Below are 6,888 nucleotides of genomic sequence, written 5' to 3' on the forward strand. Positions count from 1 at the left end.
AAGGAGACGATGAGGTCCCACCGTCCTGTGCAAGCACAACATAGCTCAACATACATGCACTAAAAATGTTCTTGAAACATACAAAGTGTAATGTGTGGCATTAACTTGGCAGGTGAAGAGAAAAATAAGAAATTGATTTCAGGGCTAAAAATTTTGTGGTCCAGGTAAGGCTTGACTAAAACCTGAACCAAGATGAAACACTAGCAAAAACTGAAGCCAGATGGCTCCCCAGCTCCAGGAGGAGTGCCCACAAAAAGCTGACACCATCGCCTTGCAGCAAGGTTTTGGGGGGTTTTGTTGTTGGTTTGGTTTGGTTTAGTTTTTCAAGACAGGAATTCTCCTGGAACTCACTCTGTACACCAGGCTGGCCTCAAACTCATGGAGATCCTCCTGCCTCTGCCTCTGCCTCTGCCCCTCTGCCCCTCTGCCCCTCTGCCCCTCTGCCCCTCTGCCCCTCTGCCCCTCTGCCCCTCTGCCCCTCTGCCCCTCTGCCCCTCTGCCCCTCTGCCCCTCTGCCCCTCTGCCCCTCTGCCTCTGCCTCTGCCTCCATAGTGCTGGAATCAAAGATGTGCTCCAAGGCATATTCCACCACTGCCCAGCAAGTTTTTTTGTTTATTTTATTTTACTTTTTGTTGTTGTTGTTTAACTCTTATCTATTTTTCTCAGCAAGGTTTCATAAGAGGTAACATTAAGCAGGAATCAGACAGGCATGATGTTGAACACCCTTAATCCCGGTACTATGGAAGCAGAGGCAGGCAATCTCTCTGAGTACAAGGCCAGTCTGGTCTACATAATGAGAGCTGAGAGGAGGGGCAAGAGACATTCCTCCGTTTAAGAATAAGCAAAAGAAAAAGAAATTCAGAATGTGAAAGAATGTACCAGCAAAAAGGTTCAACAAGGAAAGAAGGTAGGCATGGCCCACACAATCCCAGCACTCAAGACGGAGAGTTCAGGGCCAGCCTGGACTATGTAAGACCCCGGAGAGATGGTGCAGAATGGAAGAAAGGGGAGAGACACGGTTGTCGCAACAAAACATAAGCAAACTCAACTGAACGAATGATCTGGGCCTCCAGCCAATGCCAAGATTGCAACATGGCAACCCATATATATCACCCCCAATTACATGAAGACTGGACCAATAGGCTAACGGAAAAACATAGACAGAGCCAGCAGAAGAAGAAGAAATAAATTAGGCATCCCTGAAAACCTGGGAAGGGACTTTGATGGGTGCAGATGCTCAAAAGTATATGGCGTCTCCAAGGAAACGGCGTTGCCATAGAAACCTCATCCTGACTCTACAGTTCAGGAATTCGTCCTGCAGTTTGCTTCAGCAGCAGAGCCCTGAGACAGGTCCTAGGCTGGTACAGCAGGCAGCTAGAGCTGGGCAGCCTACACACTGACCGCTGCAGAGGCGGTCAAGGGCAGCAACAGAACGGGAGGGTCTGCACAGGGCGGGACTCAACTGCACAGCCTGCCAAGGAGCAAACAAAGACCCCACCCGAGGGAGCAGGGAAGGATTCTCGGCCTGGCTCCCCAGAACCTGGCTGCAGGATCCAGATTTTACATCCTCCCGGGATGAATCTCAGAACTTCTGCAAGCCAGTGGATCTCAGTAGGCATCTCTTTTGCAATTATCCTACCTTTAGCCTGTTTCACACTAAAGACAGGCATGGTGGCGCACGCCTTTAGTACCAGTACACAGGAGGCAGAGGCAGGCAGATCTGTGAGTTCAAGACCAGCCAGGTCTACACAGAGTTCTAGGATGGCCAGGACTCTGTCTCAAGGCAGGTGGAGGACAGTCAGGACAGTAGGCAGACAGATGAGGTTGTTTAACTCAAAGGAGATGTTAGAAGGTTTCCCTCCAGCAGGCCATGGACAGGGGTGGTGCAGCCTTGTTTCTGCTGGAGAGATGGCTCAGCGGTTGAGGGCACTGGCAGTGCTTCCAGGGGACCTGGTTCAATTCCCAGCACCCACAGGGCAGCTCACAACTGTCTTAACTCCAGTCCCGGGCAGTGTGATGCCCTTTTCTGGCCTCTTCAGGCACTGCACACACATGGTCCCCACACATACATACAAGCAAAAACCCACTACATGTAAAATGAACCCCCCAAGAATAAGAACCCATGGAAGCCACAGGTGAGGAGACGTTAGAGCCACACCAGCCTCGACTGGAATGGCCAAGCTTACACTTCCTCAGACAAACTTTGAGTGAAAAAACAAGCCATAAATGATAATGACGCCAGGCGTTGGTGGCACACACCTTTAATCCCAGCACTCAGGAGGCAGAGGCAGGCGGATCTCTGTGAGTTCAAGGCCGGGCTGGTCTACAGAGCGAGTTACAGGACAGCCTCCAAAACAATACAGAGAAACCCTGTCTCGAAAAAACAAACAAAAAAAGATAGATAATGGCCCTTGGTTCAACATAATGAACAAAAATTTAGAAGAGTCCCCAGAAACACATTATTTTACTCCACAAGATTTTCACGGGGTTCCGGGCTTTTGAGATGCAGCCACACAGAGGAAGGCCATGGAAGACTGTTGGCCTCATGAGCCAGAGGTGGGGGGAGTGCCGTGGTCCCTGGAGGCTAAAAGAGTCTCCAGGAGGCAAGAGCTCTGCTCTGAAGAGCTCAGATGCCACTCTTTATGCCACCTCCTTGGTGTGTCATTCTTAGGAAAGAGAGAGAGGAGAGACAGACACAGAGAGAGAGAGAGAGAGAGAGAGAGAGAGAGAGAGAGAGAGAGAGAGAGAGAGAGAGAGAATATCTTCCCTGCCTCACAGCTCCTAAGAATCGCTTAAACCCAAAAGGCCGCTACTTGTTGTTCAGATTGTCCTTTTATCTGCCTCTCAGGTGACAACAAAACTATCCACTGTGTGACTGACGCAGAGCCAAACTGCCCCGACCCCTCCAAAGTCTCCCCTTAGCGTCTTCCAGCACCCCAAAGCCCAGCTGCGCTCTGCCCATACAGAGCCCTTGCCTGCTCCGTTCTGAGGCCCAGGCTGGGGTGTGGGATGGAAACTGCCTAGTGAGACCGAGGAAGAGGCACAGGGAGCCACCCTGGCACCGCCCGAGCCAGCACAGACCACTAGCAGATGGGGTCCTGAACTAGCTGGGTGTAACCGTGAATGGAGCCCCCGCTCTGTCCCAGTGCGGGAGAAGGAAGCCGGCCATGCTCGGTTTCACCTGGGATTTCCTTACCTTAGCCCCTAGGAACAGATAACGGAGGGGATTTCTTTTAATGTTTTAAAGTTGTTTAATATCAGTGACTCAGAAGCCTGTGGTCCCAAGATGAGCCCAAAGTTAGGAAAGCTGTTTTGTCTGGTGGCCTTAAAGCCTCGGGCAGTGGACTTAGAACGTTTTTTTTAATTATATGTATTGTTGTTTCTGTACGTCTGTGCATCACGTGCTGGTGTCTGCAGAGGCCTGGCCTGGGATCCTGTCTTAGTCCATGTTCTACGGCTGCAAAGACACCATGGCCTTGTAAAGGAAAGCATTTAATTGTGGCTGGCTTACACTTTCTGAGGTGTAGTCCCTCGTCCTTACGGCTGGAAGCATGGCGGCATGCAGGCAGACGAGACAACTGAGAGTTCTCCGTCTACACCCGCAGACAGCAGGAAGAGAGAGGGAGACCCTGGGCCTGGCTTGGGCTCTGGAAACCTCAAAGCCCAGCTCCAGTGGCACAAGTCCTCCAACAGGGCCACGCCTCCTGATCCCCGTCCAGCAGTGCCACTCCCTAACGACCAGACATGACTTGTAAAGCAACCTTGTTTCTTATCTAAATTTAAACTGGAAAATAAAATAAAAAAATAAATGAAAAATAAAAAACCTGTGAGCCTATGGACCATTCCTATTCAAACCACCATAGACCCTCTGGGATTTAGAGTTGCCACGGGCAGTTATGAGCCACCGCGTCAGTGCAGGGACCTAAACCCAGATCCTCTGCACGAACAGTAAGTGCCGTGACCACTAAGGCATCTCTCCAGCCCAGAGAGCATTTAGTAAGATGTGAAAGGTCACCTCTGAGCTCTCCAGCCCTTCCAGAGACTTCGATGACCAAACACAGATTAGAGACAGTCTACCAGATGCCTGGCCCTTAACCACACTAATAAGTGGGGGGCACCCCCAGAATTCCCTAGCCAATTGTCCTACATCCTACCCTCCCACTGACTTCCCTTGAAGACCCAAATTACCCATATCTGAAAAAATACCTAGAAAGCACACAGACAAATTAACAGGAATGAGTAGTTTTGTCTGAACACTATACTCAGAGGAGTGAACAGGACCCTGTGGGCTGCATTTTGCCTCTGAGGTTTTTTCTGAAACGGGCCAGGACCCAAATGCCGAGACTCAGATCCCAGGCAGCCATCCATGCCACACTTGGCTGCAGTCACCAGCAGGAAGTCAGGCCAGGCTCCACTGCAGGCTGCATGGTGATGGGGGCTCCCCAGGGCCCCTCCAGCCCCTCACCAGGCAAACCTGGGTACCTAAGACCAGAGGACCCTCAAAGCTCATACCCAGCCCAACACGAACGTCACCAAATCTGTTCCACTCACATCATCCCATCCTCCCCCAAGCAGAATAAACCATTCTTCTAGAATGTTCCAGCACATTCTAGAGCTCACTAGTTCCTCTCTTCTCCCTATATGTTTCCGGGGGGCATACGGACACAGATTCCCACAAGCCTAGCATGGTGTCTGTCGCATGGCAGGTGTCTTGGTCAGGATTTCCACTGCGGTCATGAAACGCCGAAGCACCGTGATTAAAAGCAACCTGTGGCTGGGCGTTGGTGGCACACGCCTTTAATCCCAGCACTCGGGAGGCAGAGGCAGGCGGATCTCTGTGAGTTCGAGACCAAGCCTGGTCTACAGAGCGAGTTCCAGGACAGCCTCCAAAGCTACACAGAGAAACCCTGTCTCGAAAAAAAAAAAACCAAAAAGAAAAAAAAAGAAAAGCAACCTGTGGAGGAAAGTCCTTGTTTTCCTACTCTGACAGCGCTGCCCATCACATCAGGGCAGGAGCTCAAGCAGGACAGGAAGCTGGAGGCAGGAGCTGATGCAGAGGCCATGGAGAGGAGCTGCTCACTGGCTTGCTCCCCATGGCTTGCTCAGCCTGCTTTTTTTTTTTTTTTTTTTTTGGTTTTTACGAGACAGGGTTTCTCTGTATTGTTTAGGAGGCTATCAGTCCAGCCCGGCCTCGAACTCACAGAGATCCGCCTGCCTCTGCCTCCCGAGTGCTGGGATTAAAGGCATGCGCCACCAACGCCCGGCTTCAGCCTGCTTTCTTATAGAACCCAGGACCACAGCCCAGGGATGGCTCCACCCAGGATGGACTGGACCCTCCCCCATCAATCACTAACTAGGAAAACATCCTACAGGCTCGCCTGCCTACAGCTGTGGAAGCATTTGAGGTTCCCTCCTCTCAGATGACTCTGTAGACATAAAACTAGTCAATACAGCTGACCCCCTTGCGAACTAAACACAAACATCACTTTTCAATTACAACCTTTCCTTCTCATTTGTCACCAAGATGGCATGTTAACAAAATATTGCAATTTAAATCATAAAAAACTTTAAAATTTTCACAGTCTTTACAAATTCTAACACTTTAAAAATTCAGCCTCAGCAGGCGATGGTGATGCACACCTTTAATCCCAGCACTCAGGAGGCGGAGGCAGGCGGATCTGTAAATCCCAGACCAGCCTGGCTTACAGAGAGTTCCAGGACAGCCAGGACTACACAGAGAAACCCTGTCCAAACAACAACAACGAAAGTTCAGCCTCTAAAATGTCAGGTCTCTTTTAAAATCCGAAGTCTCTTAAAACTCTTTACAAGTTCAGTCTCTCAACTGTGGGCTCCAGTAAAATAAAATAAATGCTTTCTTATTCCTAGCGGGGAGAACCAGACACAGTCACAGTCAGAACACAGCAAAACTCCAGCAGTGTAAACAACTCAGCACCCGGTGTCTGGGATTCACTCACGCTATTGGGGTCCAAAGGGCTTCCCGCAGCACCCACACCTGTCTGCTAGGCTCGGGCAGGCTTCACTCCATAGCTGCTGCTGCTGCTGCTATTGGCAATTGTCCCATGGCCGTTGGGAGTCTCCAAAATGCTGGCGTCCACGGCTGCAATCGAGCTAGTGTAACCTGAACTCGGCGTGACCCTCCAGTCCTGGGGCTTCAGCTGCTACTGAGGCTGCACCTTCACCAGCTGCATCTCCTGGTCTCTCCCGCGCCAAGCCTCAGCTGCTCTCCATGACCCCTTTGTGCCTGCAAAACCAGCACCACCTGGGACACTCTGACAGGCGACTCCTGGAGCTGCCCTCGCCAGGTCCAACCTTGCCTGCCTTTAACACAGCTCCTGCGTGCGGAAACGCTTCACCTCGGGGATGCTGGGCTCTTCTCAATCACTGCTAATTTCTCGGCTCCAGCCGACCAGCATCAACTGTCCCGGAAGAGCAAAGACTTCACTGCAGCGGCTCTGTTACCTTGTTCCCGTCACAGCTTCAGCTGACAGGAATCATGGGATCTCAACTCAAAATAGCAGGCGCCCCTGATAGTCTTTAAGGGGCTCTCAAAGGTCCCTCTGGAGAAGTCAGGCCCCCACAGTCTGCATTGCCCCCAACATTCTTACCTTCTAAGCTCCCACAGAACAGCCCACGAGGTTTAACACTCAATGGCTCTTCCAACCCAGAGATACAAACCCCTTCCACGGTCCCCCCCAAATCACACGGTCAGGTCTGTCACAGCCATACCCCACTATCCTGGTACCAGTATGTTTCAAAGTTTCTGTGGCTGTGATGAATTCCGGGACCAAAAGCATCTTGGGGAGGAAAGGATTTATTTGACTTAAGCTTCCCTGTCACTGTTCATCACCGAGGGAAGTCAGGGCAGGA

General features: G+C 51.1%; 1 long non-coding RNA gene across 1 annotated transcript in view; it reads right to left on the reverse strand.

Annotated features, from left to right (window-relative positions):
• Positions 1-6,865, reverse strand: part of LOC110339240 — a 92,432-nt gene extending 85,567 nt beyond the window's left edge. Inside the window, exon 1 of the long non-coding RNA XR_002381353.2 lies at positions 5,976-6,865. This is a non-coding gene — a long non-coding RNA (uncharacterized LOC110339240). The remainder of the gene's footprint in view (positions 1-5,975) is intronic.
• Between the last annotated feature and the right edge of the window lie 23 nt (positions 6,866-6,888).

Source organism: Mesocricetus auratus, unplaced genomic scaffold (assembly GCF_017639785.1).
Source record: "Mesocricetus auratus isolate SY011 unplaced genomic scaffold, BCM_Maur_2.0 Super-Scaffold_100019, whole genome shotgun sequence".
Lineage (NCBI taxonomy): Eukaryota > Metazoa > Chordata > Mammalia > Rodentia > Cricetidae > Mesocricetus > Mesocricetus auratus.